Below are 14,347 nucleotides of genomic sequence, written 5' to 3' on the forward strand. Positions count from 1 at the left end.
ATCATATGGATGATTTAGATGAATTATTTCAGGGAATAAAAATCTGTGTAGACAGAAAAGATGGCAGATAGATGGCCATGATAGACGGAGCTCACTGTTATGTCCTCTGTCTCATACCTTATCACACTGTGATGTTATCATTGATTTACTTGGCAGCTTCGCCCACCTAAACTGCAAGCAACTTAAATTAGCACTTCTTCCTCTTCCTCCTCTTTCCCCTTCTCCCCTTTGTCCTTCTCCATCTTTCATCTCCAATGCCTAATATAATTCTTAGTCCATAGTAGATTTTTTTAATATAACTTCCCTATAGATCATCAACCAATTGTAAAATATAGTGATTAAAAAATCCCATTTATATTAGCAAAAACATCTGTGAATAAACTGTGTAACTAAAAATAAACTTTTATAGACTATAAAATATGAAGAAATTCCTAGTTAAGAAGTTTCAATAAAATTAAGACTCGTCCTGACTAAATTAATATACAAATTTAAGGCATTTCCAAGCAAATTTTTAATGGGATTATTTTTATAATTTGACAGAAATGACTGAAAACTATATGAGAGAATAAAGATATGAAAGAACCAATTCTGCTTATAAAACTTAAGAGGGATACTTGTATTACCAGATACTAAAAAGTAGTATAATGATATTAAACAAATATGGTTCTGATACAATAGATGAGGATGGGACAGAAAGGAGACTGCTAAGACAAATGTGTGTGAGTATGTGTGATATGTTATAGACAGCATTTCAAATTAGAAAGGCTAGATCATTCAGAAAATAGTTTTGTGACAGCTGGAAATCATATAGGAAAAAATTAGGTCCCTACTTCCCACCGTAACAGAAAATGCAGATTATCATATTTTGGGTATTAAAGTACACTAACTAGTGAATAATTAAATAAATCTCATAGTGTGAAAAACATTTATAAACAGGCTATCTTTACAGAAAATCACATTGTAAAAGAGTAATAGATTTGATTATGGAACAGAAAAGGACAAACGTGATTAATTTGAGAGTATGTTTAGTTCAGGCATCCTAGCTTTTCTAGATCATCAAACAGGAACTTGTAACTGTCAGCCCAGTTTAATCTGCCGTCCCTTTTTCTTCTACAGAAGTTGCATATTTCTCATTAGAAAAAGTCAATGGCATAATAAACTTAAGAGAGAGAGGGAGAGAGAGAAAACGCACTGAGAGCTGGGTAAGCACTTAAATGGGAGAAGAGGAAAGAAGAGGGGAAGGGAGAGAGGCAAGGGGGGAGGGGAGGGGGAAAGGAAAGCTCAAGCTTAAAGATCTTGGCTATGGAGAATTATGTTTTGGAAGGGTTGTAGGATGTGCCACTAAAGCAGCTGTCAAGTTTGAATTATATTTTTAGGCAAAACAGCTAATTCCAGGGTATGACATATGGGGTGACAATTCATCCAGAGCTGTATGCTTTAGTGCAGGGGTGCAGATACCTCAGTATATATGCATTATCTCAGGGTATAAGGAAGAGAGAGTTGAGTATGGAAACAAAGTGTCATATCTTAATATACCTCTCTTTACCTTCACCACTATCCAAGTGACCCAGTCTCCTAGCCACTCTATATTTGGGATGTTCCCTTTCACACAGCTCTTGCCATTCATTTCAAACCCTTTTCATTTGCATGAAAATGTTATGGTAGCATGAAATGACTTGCTCACAGATCCACATTATTTTAGAGATGGCCCTACAGGTAAATTCTTCCTCTTAGGTAGAATGAACCACACATGGGGCAAAGTCAGTCCTAGAGGGGTTTACTAAGCTAGTCAGTTCCCCGGAGTTTGCTATTTCTTTTAAAACTGTGTGAACATGATATACCAAATGAAATCCAAAGGCTGAAGTCTCATCTCAATGGAATCTGTGGTTTTAGACTCATGAAACTTACTTAGGCGAAACTTGGGTTTCCCACAGCTGTGCCTGAAACTTCCCATGGCAAGATCTTTACATGACTGCAGACAGCTTAGTGAACACATCTGCTTAATTTATTGCTATGGTCAGTTCTGTCAGCAGAGAAAAGAATTAAAATAAACCTATTAGACTATCATTATATGACAATAAATCAAAACGGTCATTTTAAAGACTGATTTTTAAAACATAGATGGAATATAAATTGTGTGATGATGTCAAGTTTAAGAAACATTTAGAGGGAAGAATAATAAGAAAATACATTCTTTACAAAATGATTCCTTATTTATGGCCACTGCTAGAATAATAGCAGTACTATCCTACTGTGTCTCATATTTATAGGAAAATTTTACAAAGGACATGCCAGCAGAGCAGGGTGATAATCAAGTGATCGTTGAATTTTAGAGTTAAATCAGTGAGTTTAAGAATTCATAGTACTATTGTTTAATAGAGTATTAGAGATTTGTTTTAGTTGTAATACCTGATATAAAATGCCATTTTGATATGGGTTATTTCAATCTCTGGAACTAACAGATTAATTATTAAAAACAAGCTTTAGTCTTAGACATTTTACGATTGCTGCATGATGTCACAGAATTGGATCTCTGAACAAGTCACCTCAACTCCATGAGCCTCATTTTTCGCTTTCATTAAATAAGGGTATGGACTAGTTCATCTGTGAGTTTTTTCTCACCTATAAACTTGAATAATTCCAAAGGTCTTTGAGGACATAGAGCACATCGTATATCTTGGCTTTGCAGTAACCAACCAAGGAACACAAAGCAAAACAGAAGTTTCAGAGTTTCTGAGGACATTTATGGCGTATGGTTCATTGAACACATATTGGTGGGATCCCTACTGCCGTAGTGTGCTTCTAAGGTACACCTTTTCCCCATATTTTAACATTTATGAAATTGGGATTAGTTTTACATGTGATGGCATGCCATAATTCCATCTTTATGAACATTTTTTCCTTACAGGTACATAAAACAGGGACTCAGTTTATTCTCTGTTGAGTCTTAGGGTCGATGAAATTCAGAATATGTCAGGTGACATGCTGTGTGTTGAGGATACCTGGCCCCTGTATGGGTAAAGCTTCCATTCTAAACATATAACCACATGAAGAAGTGTTAAAACTGCAACAGTGGTACATGTGCTGTGAGATCACGTCACCACAGTGCATTCTCATCTACCACCAGCCTCATTTCCACCAGCAGCCCTTCTACACTTGGAATGTTCCCTCCACATCATAATCTCTTTGCTCAATTGTGTGTACTTCCAGACAACAGAATAATTTTAATATATTATTTCCAGAGTAATTTTCTATACTGATGAGGTGCTCATGTGGCCTGAATGAGGAAAAAAATTGGGAGCGCTTTCTTTATAAGAATATTTGCCAATAATGGAATACCAATTTTCCTGCTTCCGCCCCCAATTTAGTGTTCATTTCATAGACCAATTTAATTGTCATGTGACCATTTAAAAATTCACGATTTATGCTATTCATTGTCTCAATCTATAAATAGTTATCACTCTATTACATTTTTATAATTTTTTAAATAAAATCATGGTTTTGGCTTCAGGGTTTTTCACTGTGGACTTGTATCAGAAATGACATGTGCTACATCAGGAGGATAGATGTAAAATTATACTTTTCCTTGGGAACCACAGCCAAAGCAAGCGTTCCATGCTAGTTACAGGTAGAGCCCCTCTGCCTGGCATAATCTAAGTGTCTTTCTCTTGTTATTGAAAATGCAGGGAGAGGCAGACTAGATGGATGTCAGGGAGAGAAAAGAGGGTTGGGGAAGGAAAAGTATAGAAAAAGTGGCAGGCGAGTGGAGCAGTGAGCACTCAAACTTTGTACTTGGAATGGAGAAAAGAGAGAGAGGGCCCTCAGGCCGAGCTATCAGTGTAGGGCCGAAGGCACTAGGCATGGTTGCCCACGTACACATCTGGTTTAGATTTTATGTATAGAAGAAAAACATGACAGAAAATTTGCAAACAAAAATTATCTTAATTACTGTGCATTAATTCTTTTCCATCTGCCCACATACTGTTTTCATAGCAGACAAGTCATAAATATATTTCTGTATTTACTTTTCTGTTAAACTTTGCATCAGAAGCATTTTTGCTATTTAATTTCATAGTGTTCCAAATTTTAATGTTAATGGCTGCATCATTTATTCATTCAACAGATATATTTTGAGTGCCTACTATATATCAGTACTAGGGTTTGCTATTAGTACTGAATAAAGCAGACAGAATTTGCGTAAAGTTTTAGTAAGTGGAAGACTAGCTTAATTAACTATTCCCACATTAGGCATTTAGGTTGTTTCTAATTTCCCCATAAGGAAATCTCTTTCATATCTACCTTTCTTCTTCCTTCTTCCTCCCTCCCTCCCTCCCTCCTTCTCTCCCTTCCTTCCTTCCTTCCTGCTTCCTTTGTATTAATTCCTTAGGATAAATTACCAGAGACAGAATTGCTTCTCAAATAGATGGACATTTTTTGGGGGGATAAGTGGGCTCTTAATTTACAGTTACATATTTTAGTGTTTTGACATCAAAATGATTATTTGCTCAAGCAAAATGATAAAAACTATGCCATTGTTTGGCTGGTAAGATTTAAAATGGAGGTACAGAGACATTTTATAACTATGTTTGGGATTTGTATAAATAATTTGTTTGAACTATTTATATTAACTATTGTGTTTAAGAGCTCCTAGTTAAAAATATAGCGTTAGTTCTTTAAAAAGGAGTTAAAGGACATGGGTTTAACTTGTGAATACCTAGAACTAATAAGATAATAATGATCAAATGAGAATGTAACATGATTTTTAGAAGTGCTACTTAACCAAAGTCAGTAGCATTATGGAAAATGGAGAAATGTTCACTGTCTAAGAAACCTAAACTTTGAAGGAGCCCTGGAAGACATTCTCTTGGAACTAATCCTAATTTTACTAAGGGATGTAACAGATGATCTAAGAAGTCCTTTGCTTTCTGCGACACTATGATAAAATGATAATTTGTTTTTCCATTGTGCTACATAGGGATTTAGAGGCATTACTCACACCCATCACCTGCTCATTGGTGAAAGATTAAAATCCTTATAAACATGCATATGTATGTGAGCATCATACACTCCTTATGACTTCTTCTGATGTGAGTATCCCCCTCTGATATAACCACCTCCAAAGCTTTATGGACATTCTTTCTAGCCATTCCCATGGGGTCTGGGCATGAACATATCAGTTACCTATTTCAGCAGACAATAAAAATGAATAAATAACTAGTTAATGCAACAGTTTAATTTTTAAACATATAAAATCAAATTTACAAGTCCATTAGGCCATTAGGAAAGGGCTGAAAACAGTAGATGCAGTTTTAAAAACAAAAGCTACTTAAATGTCAGAGACATTGATCATAGATTTTTGTGTAGTACTTCCCCTTTAACATGGTAAATTGGGTCTGTTTCATTCTTTATTCAAAACAGAAAAAAGGCTATGTATTTAACATTTCTAAATATAATTTTTTTTTTTGCTACAGTGATATTGGTTCCTGAACCATTAAGATTTTTTTTTTGTGTGTAGAATTTTAGTATTATCAGTGTTACAAGAGAGAGAAACTAAGATAGAAAATTTCAGCAGGGAAAAGTGCCTGCACAAATATGCCATGTAAAACAGTGTCAGAGATAAGTAGGCTAAACAATAAAGAGAATTATAAAGCAGTATATTTCAAATGGTCTAATCTAGTATGGTTGATTTTATCTTTAACAATTTACTATCAAAAGTTGTATAATCAAGCCCTTAAAATGGAAACTTACATATAGTCCTAATTTAACTTCATGATAAGAAGTTCTGATGTGAACCATTCAGAGATGTTGCATACGACTCCATGAATACAGGTGGGATATCTATAAATAGTGGGTAGATCTCAGCATGCTCCAGTATCTAGAACAAAACCTAGTGTTTGTACCCTGTTCTGTTGCTGAGAGTTCATTCACTACCTTCAGTCACTATTCATGAGAAGTCCATGTATGTCACTCTAGCTTTGTGAAAGCCTTGGTGGTATATTCATTGTGTGATTAGGAGGCTATTGTGTCGATAGGGGTGTAAAGATTCAAGTTAGATCTCTGAATGTAGAACACTGTTTAACTTGAAAGTATAAAAGTAGAACTGCCTTTGTTGGTTATGCCTATAACCAGAGTTGTGTCAGGTAACTGTGGATAAGATATGTCCCTCAAAGGAGAAGCCAGACTTTGTGAGGAAGGTCACTGAGTGACTAGAAAGTGGAAACTTGATCTCTTGGTTTCAAATGCTTGGAAGAAAAACTAAAGAGCAAACTGTTTTTGGAAAGTGGAGGTCAAAGTACCACCGTCCACTTCCACCTGTACTACTGCAGCTTCCTCCTCACTCTAGACTCTGGCTTTGGTCTTGCTCTCCTCATCCATTCTCCAATCTGCGTTCAAAGACCCAATTATGACCCTGCTTAAACCTTCAGCATCTCTCAATCACTACTTATCATTGAACGCAGTACTGTCATCTCTAATAACTGTCACATACTCCATCTTTCTTCCTTTTACCACCTCCATTTTTGTGGTAGCCATTCTGGATACCTGCAGGTCCTCAGGTGTGTCCTGCTCAGGATGGTGCATGTGGGGCTTTCTCTAGGTATCAAAGATCTCTGGGGTGTAATTTGTAGGAACTTCAATACCAACTGTCCTAGACAATAAATATACTATTTCATATATCAGGACATTAAGGACAACTCCCTACAACAAAGAATTCATTTGAAAATGTCATCAAAGACTCAGGTTTTCTCTACCTCACCTCTATTATCTTAGGTCATTACTCTTTTTGTTCAGGCGGGAAACAAGATGGCTGCAGCAGTTCCAGGACAAAGTTCTGGCACAAACACTGTGTGAATAACAGAAGAGAGTCAGAATTTGATCTTGTGCTTATTACAGAACCATTGGAATTATCCTTAGACCTATGGTTCTCCATAGGGAGTAATTTTCTTCCCCAGCAGACATTTAGCAATGTCTGTAGAGAATCTTGGCTGTCACAGGTGAGGGCAAACAAAAAATTATCCAGGACCAAATATCAAGAGTGTCGTGGTTCAGAAACTCTACCTGAGAACAATCAGAACTATTCATGAATGTGGGAATAAAGTTTACTTCTTCTGAAGAATATGGTTGTTGATGGGAGGGGTGGATGTCTCAGCAAAACTAGAGTTCTGTTAAGAAGGAATAAGAATGGGAAGAATGTTGGATTTGTAATGAACAGTGTCCACTACGCCCACCCTGGGTTGTTCTCTTTGTGTTCTTCACCAGTTGTCCAACTCACATGTATTCTACACACAGTATTTTTAAAACTTTTACTGAAGTATAGTTGATTTACAATGTTGTAGTAGCTTCTGGTATACTGCAAAGTGATTCAGTTACATATATATATATATATATATTCTTTCTCATATTCTTTTCCATTGTGGTTTATTACAGTATATTGAATATAGTTCTCTGTGCTATACAGTAGGACCTTGTCGTTTATCTATTTTATATATAATAGTTGTATCTGCTAATACCAAACTCCTAATTTATCCCTCTCCCACCCCCTCTCCCCTTTAGTAACTGTGAGCTTGTTTTCTATGTCTAGACAGGACTTTCTTTAGGACATCTTCTCTGAATATGGTCCCCTCTTCCCAATTATTGATACTTTCCCTTGCCTGGACTGCATACTTCCTATGCTACTAAAATGGGTACTACCTCATATTACGACACTCATCCCTTGAATTTTGATTATTTTTTACTTTTCCAAAGCTTTCTCTAGTGTGTAATATCTTTAGACGGTAGGGACTATAGCATTTTCATGTCAAAAGGTCCATCAAAGAAGCATGCATGCCAAATAGTATGTGAGCGATAAGTGACTGACCAAGGAAGAAGTGAATCACATCGCTAAATCTGTCTCCTTGTGACCTAAATCTCTGGGGAGTTCCTGAAGTTCCAGAAGTTTGGCTTTGGGACCTAGAACCTGACACAAAACATGAAAGTGTGCTCAATTCTAGACCTGCTCTTGACTTTCCACCACTGCTCCCCAAATGGCTTCTAACCATGTTGACTCTTCTGTATTTAGCACATGGGGCATGATAGCCACTACCATCATGAAAATATCCTGAGATGTGAGTCTTATCTCTACTGAGGGAATGTGTCTTTGGTTTTTGGTGCATACTCTTAGTAAGAAAGGGCAAAACAGAAGAAATGCTCACAAGAATCAATACTAAAGTGTTAACCTGTAAGAATTCTATAAGAAAATTGGCAAATTTCTCTTTATTTTAATTTGGTACTTTACTTACCAATTAGTAGAAGGGGGAAAAAGAATATTTTGACTTGCAGGAGGTACCTCAATTACATACTGAGAGAATCAATTGCTATTCTTTGTTGAAGTAATGAAAACAGCATTTTGATTTGAAATTAAGAATGTAAATAGCTGTGTTTCATGCTCTTTCATAGGAGCTTTATTTTTGAAAACAATTAATAATATCAAAGTGTATGTTTCCTTTCGAAACCAGAGTGTTCATAATGGATTTGTATTCACACAATTTTTATTGTGTATCAGAAAGCAGAATATATTCTCACTAAAACAGCAGGGGAAAACAAAGAAATCTCAATTTAATTAAGGTGATGTAGTTAGAGATTCATATGAGCTCTTCAATGTAAATTCTGCTTTCAGGGGTCTGTAAGATGATGATAAAGTCTTCTTAGGCAGAAAGTTTTAATAAAGACACAAACCAATTTAGCATATTCCTGAGAGAAAATTTTAATGTTAAGAGAAAGGAAGTATATACATTTATTTTTAGTGCACTATTTAAAATCGCTTTTTGTGTGTGTGGTGCACTTAACATAATACTCTTTGAAAGAATGCATTTTAGTATCTTTAGGTCAAATACGACTGGCTTTGCTAAGCACCATAGTATCTTTGATTGGTTCACTTTTCTCCACCTCCACCATTATAATTTGGCTTACAGCACTCACTTTCTCTAGAGCTCCTGAAACAGCCTTCTGACTGCTCACCCTTCTTCCATGCCTGTTCTCCACAAAAGCTCTTGTTGACTGAAAAAAATGCACAACATAAAAGTTGAGAATTCTGTTTTATTTTGTGGACAAAACTGAGGACTTAAGCCTGGGAGACAGCATCTCAGATAGCTCCGAGGGACGGCTCCAAAGAGGTAAGGGAGGAGCCGGGAACGGTAGGAGTTTTTGCAGCAAAGACCAGGGAGTCAGAACGTCAAAAGGTTACTGTTAATTAAAGAAAACCAGATATCTCAAGTTAAGGAATTTAGTGCTTTTCTATGTATGAGAGGATGCAAGAGTCTGGGCTCACTGAAATCATTCCTTTGATAGACACCTCAGCTCTCTAGGGCCAGTATCCTGTGCTTTCTCATCCTGATCTCAGGGTGCACCACTGGGGGTGGCTGCAGCGTCTGATGGTTTGATGAGGAGCATTAAGTTTCCATCCTGAGTTCTCTTGGGGCTAACCGTCTTGGCTTGATGTTGCAGCATCCTTTGTTTACTGATACATGTATGGCAGGCAACCATTTTTTCATCGACATCCCCCACCAGACAAGACACAGAACTGAGAATGTCACTAACTTTCTTGAAACCCTTCAGTGATTTCTCACGGCCCTGACTAAAATTCTAACTCTTTAATCCAGTCTACAATGACCCTCATGATTTATCCACCTCTCCAGGTTCTCTCGCTCTTTCTTACGAGGGTCCTCGAGTCCCCCAGTTATAACAGCTAAACCCTATGTTATGCCTATAAGCCTTACTTTCTTAAGCCCTTCTAATGTTGTGTTCTCTCCACTCGCTATATTTCCTCCATACTGGCTTTTGCTTATCTGTTGCCTAAATACAGCAAGCTCATTTTCACCTTAGGGTGATTAACTTGCTCTTTTCTCTGCCTGGAATCTTCTCCACTCAGATCTTGACTTGGCTGGCCCACCCTTGTCAGTCAAAACACAGATCAAATATTCACCTCTTTAGAGGAGCTTTTTCTGCCAGAAAATCTAAAGTCATCCTTCTCCTAACTGCAGTTACTCTCTATGACGTTACAGTATTGTTTCTTTATTAAAAAAAAAAAAAAAAATCCTTGTCCCTGTCCTAAAATCATGATCTCTCCTGCTCTCCCTCTTGCCCCCTCTTCTTTCTTTTGTTTATCGTTTCCCCTACTGGAGTGTGAGCTTCAAGAGAGAAACCTTTTTATTGCCCCAATACCTAGAATGGAGCTTGGCATATAATAGGTACTTAATTATTGTTTTTGAATCTTGAAAAAAGATCCTCTTTGAACAGGAATTCGCACAAACCGATTCTGATTCCTCACTATGGAAGGGACTTCTGCCAACTTTTCACTTGGCTAACTCCTACTAATTTTTAATGCATTTCCTTAGGGAGGCCTAGTCTGATTTTTACAGTCTTTCACTATACCCTTTACTTTGCTTCATAGCACTTATCAAAATTTGTATTTGTTTATAGACTGTTTCAAGAAGTCATACGCACATACATGAGTATATGTGTATCTATAGGAGGTATGCTGTAAATACTTATTATGTAAATTCATAGGGGGGAAGTATATGAGGTACTGATGAAGGAACTTGGGCTTTTTTCTTCTTGTGCAATTGCCCTGGATAAACGAGGTTATAGAGTCAGATGTGATTTCACCTTCTGGGGATTAATACTACAAAAAAAAATCTCAGTAATAAATAATGGTATCTGATCAAAGACATTGCCTAACTTAAGAATACATTGAATCAGAGTATTTCCCATGCCGTATAAAAAGAAAGACCAACAATGTCTTGATATTGTCATAGAACAGAAATGAAAAGAATCTAAGTAGCCAGCCTTAAGGTTTTATACCTTATTAACTTTCCAGTGTGTCTTGTCTCATTTTATGTTAAGCCAGGCAAATGTGAGACATTTTTGAAATAATTAAGAATTGATATAGCAAGATGCCATTATGAACCAGTTAAGGCATAAATTAATGAAAGATCTCAAAGAAGCCTAAACCAAGGACTTCTTAAAAATGATTTTCAGGATAACTTTAAGGATGAAGCATTGGAAAAGTCATTGCTTTCCCATTGAACCCTCTGAAGATAGGCTCTCTGAGACACTGAATGGGTAGAAGATAGTTGTGAGTGATGTAGAAACTGCAAAGGACTTAGGCACACGAGGTCTTGGGAGAGTCCTGGCTATACCACTTTACTAGCTGTATGGTTTGAGGCATATTTCTCTTTCTCTTTCTGACCTCAAGTTTCCTCACCTGTAATTGGGCATGATAAAATGCCTATGGGTTGCTGGTGAGAATTAACGAGATAATGTATGTGAAACAAATTTTGTAAACTATAAAGTGTATACAAATGCTAGTCACATAATTATTTTGAAGATGTTTTTAGTCTCACCTCAAAGATCTCCATCTAGTCGGAAGAAACTGTGACAAGGGTGAAGTTATTTATAGACACTAAGACTTTATAGGTGCAGAGTCACCATTAGCCTTAAGCACAGAACTGCTACTAGAAAGGATAAAATGCAGGTGTCACAAGCAAAGGGATAGTACCACTGACTTGTGCATCCATGAAAATTCAAGTCGGTGGACCCTTCTCCAACTTGGACTCAACATATACAGACCAATACACATATATCTATTTGCCACTGTCTTCCCTCTGATGGAACAATCCTCACTACTTATGGCTATGGAAATAACATCAAATAGCTTGTAATAATATATGGTTGTTTACATGGTTATATTTATTGGTCAGTTAAGATTTCGAGAAGGTCAGTACCTCTCAAAAAGAAAGACACAGTTCAGAATTGGGATTGGCATATACCAAATAGGGGACCTGTTACCCATCCAGGGAAATCCAAAGTTCTTATTAAGTTGGGTTCTTTCTGACATTGTTCTTGGTAGATCTCAAGGAAACCACCTTGGCTAGTCTCAAGTGCCTTGGGGCAGATGTAGATCAGGGAGATAGCTCAAGGGGACAAATCCATTTCAACCTTTCAGGACATGAGCTATGGTCCCTTTGTGATTTGGTCACACTGCCAGTTTTATACCCTGACCAAGGGCATTCATTGATGTCACTTCATATATGATGTAATGGGACAATCTTGTGATATTAAGGAATGCAGGAACATCCAGAGGGGAGAGGCCCAGCAACCAGAATTATCACAAAGGTAAAGAATTTTTTTCCTTCCTCCTAAGGGCCACATTAGCACCAGATACTGATAATAGAGACCACTGCATGAATTGGTGGCAATGAGTTTTTTTATTCCATCATAATGAAAAGTGATCCATTACATGATTCGCCCTTCTGAAAAGTACCTAATGCTTATATTTTCCATGAAGCGAGATAATGTGACTCAATCTATTTATATATCCTAGACATAAATTCAAAGTTGATTAATATCAATGGAATTGGGCCTTCATCATAATTCTGGAGATAGGCTCTTAATATATGATACAATATATTCTTGCAGAATTTCCATTATGATTTTTATCACTTGAGCACTAAAGAGATTAATCCTAAGGTTTTCTGACTCTCAAAGCCTTGCAATCATATTTATTTAGTCAAAACTTACAGCCAAAAATTTTACAATTTTCATACATTTTTTTTCCATTTTCTTCTATTTATAATCACCCTGCATATTTCTGAGGTTTTTGTTTTTAGTGCATATGTTCAGTGATAACTCATGAATATTTTACATAATAGGATTAATTATCAGTCTTCCACTAATTATAATCAAAGTCTCCTCAGGTAATTGTGTAAGTTAACTTTGGCAATTCACTCATACAGAAGAGTATTTTGCAGAATAATAGGGCATTGTGCTGCAAAATACAGTAAAGAGCATAAAGGGTATGAACACAGAATAAAAGAATTCAGAACTCTAATGTATTAAGCTTATGTGTGTTGCTATATATCTAATTGAAAATTGTGATACTAAATATATTACATCGTCTATATATAGTAATGATCCCTTAATGCAGACCTTATGGCAGTAGGCATTTCTGCTAAAAATTACGTCTAAAACATCTATTTCTCTCTTCTCTTAATAGATATTAGTATTCTAATTTCTCATTAAATAGCTTATGCTTTAGAAGATAAATGCCCTCAAAATTGGTAGTTTATATGCAAAACAAATGAAAAAGCCTTTCCTCAAAGCATCTATCCCTGAATGTACAAATTAAGGCTTGCTTCATTTATGAAGCTTATTTTTTAACTTTTATTTATACCTAATGGTTAGTTTATATGTTACTTCATTAAGAAGTCAGTGTTTTGAAGATGCCATATGACACTGAAATGACCATCTTTTGAAATTATGGAATGCTTCGTTACGGAGTCAGACTGTAATCTGCAACCAATTTGTGTCAGCTTTCCGCATAGAAAAGATCTCAAATCCTCTCTTAAACTAGGAATCAGCTGAAGGTTTGTCTTGGTTTCATGAGCCCAATGCAATTAGGCAGCACGTGAATGTGGGACACATGCGTTTATTGCTCTTCCTAGCATGTGTTACTTTGATGTGTTAGGTCGGAAGCCTCACTCTTTTCTCGGCAGCCTTCCTCCTGGGTCTTTATACTGCTTAGCAGTTGAGTCCAGACTTTGAAACACAGCCTAATTTAGAGGCGGATGCTGCAGCTGCTGCTGTCATTTCAGATGATCTTTTTTTTTTTTTTTTTGCTTTGATGTCAGCTTAGAATCTTGGGCGTCATATCAGTAAAGCAGTGTCTGCGATTCACAAAACAGAAAGCACACCATTTAAGCTTTTGTTTTAGCCTTTAAATTGAATTTCAACACCTCCTAAAGGATCAAAAAACTGTAGTTGTGCAAAAATTCCGTATATTATTCATTGAAAGAAAGGTATGAACAAAGAATATGTAGCTCTCTTGGTATTAATTTAATCAGATTTCCTCAATATCTAATAAACATTGAAGGATAAAATATGTGAAATGTAAAGCAGCCTTTTGTTTCTTTATCTTAGTCTGTCTACACCTAATCAATGTGGCACAAAGGTTTTCCTTCCAAAGGTTTGTCTGACTCATCATTAAAGCATTTTGTATTAATTATTATTATTTTGTTGTTGTTGAACCATATGCTTTACCTTAGCAGGAAACCTACCAAATCCTTTGGGGACAGGACCAATAATGGACCCATTTATCTTTATTTTCACTAATCAAAAACCCTAAGTCTGAGAAACTAAATTCACTGGCTTTATAAGTTGTAAATAACTTTAACGTCTCCAAATCATCTGTGACTTGATATGAAGTACAGGTTTAAAGCCTAAAAGAGGTGGAGATTTGGGTGTTAGTTGCTGGTGAACCTATAGGACCACATGGATAGGTTTCCTTAGCTGATGCAAGACCAAAAAGGCATGG

Source organism: Kogia breviceps, chromosome 5 (genome assembly GCF_026419965.1).
Source record: "Kogia breviceps isolate mKogBre1 chromosome 5, mKogBre1 haplotype 1, whole genome shotgun sequence".
NCBI classification, from domain to species: Eukaryota; Metazoa; Chordata; class Mammalia; order Artiodactyla; family Physeteridae; genus Kogia; species Kogia breviceps.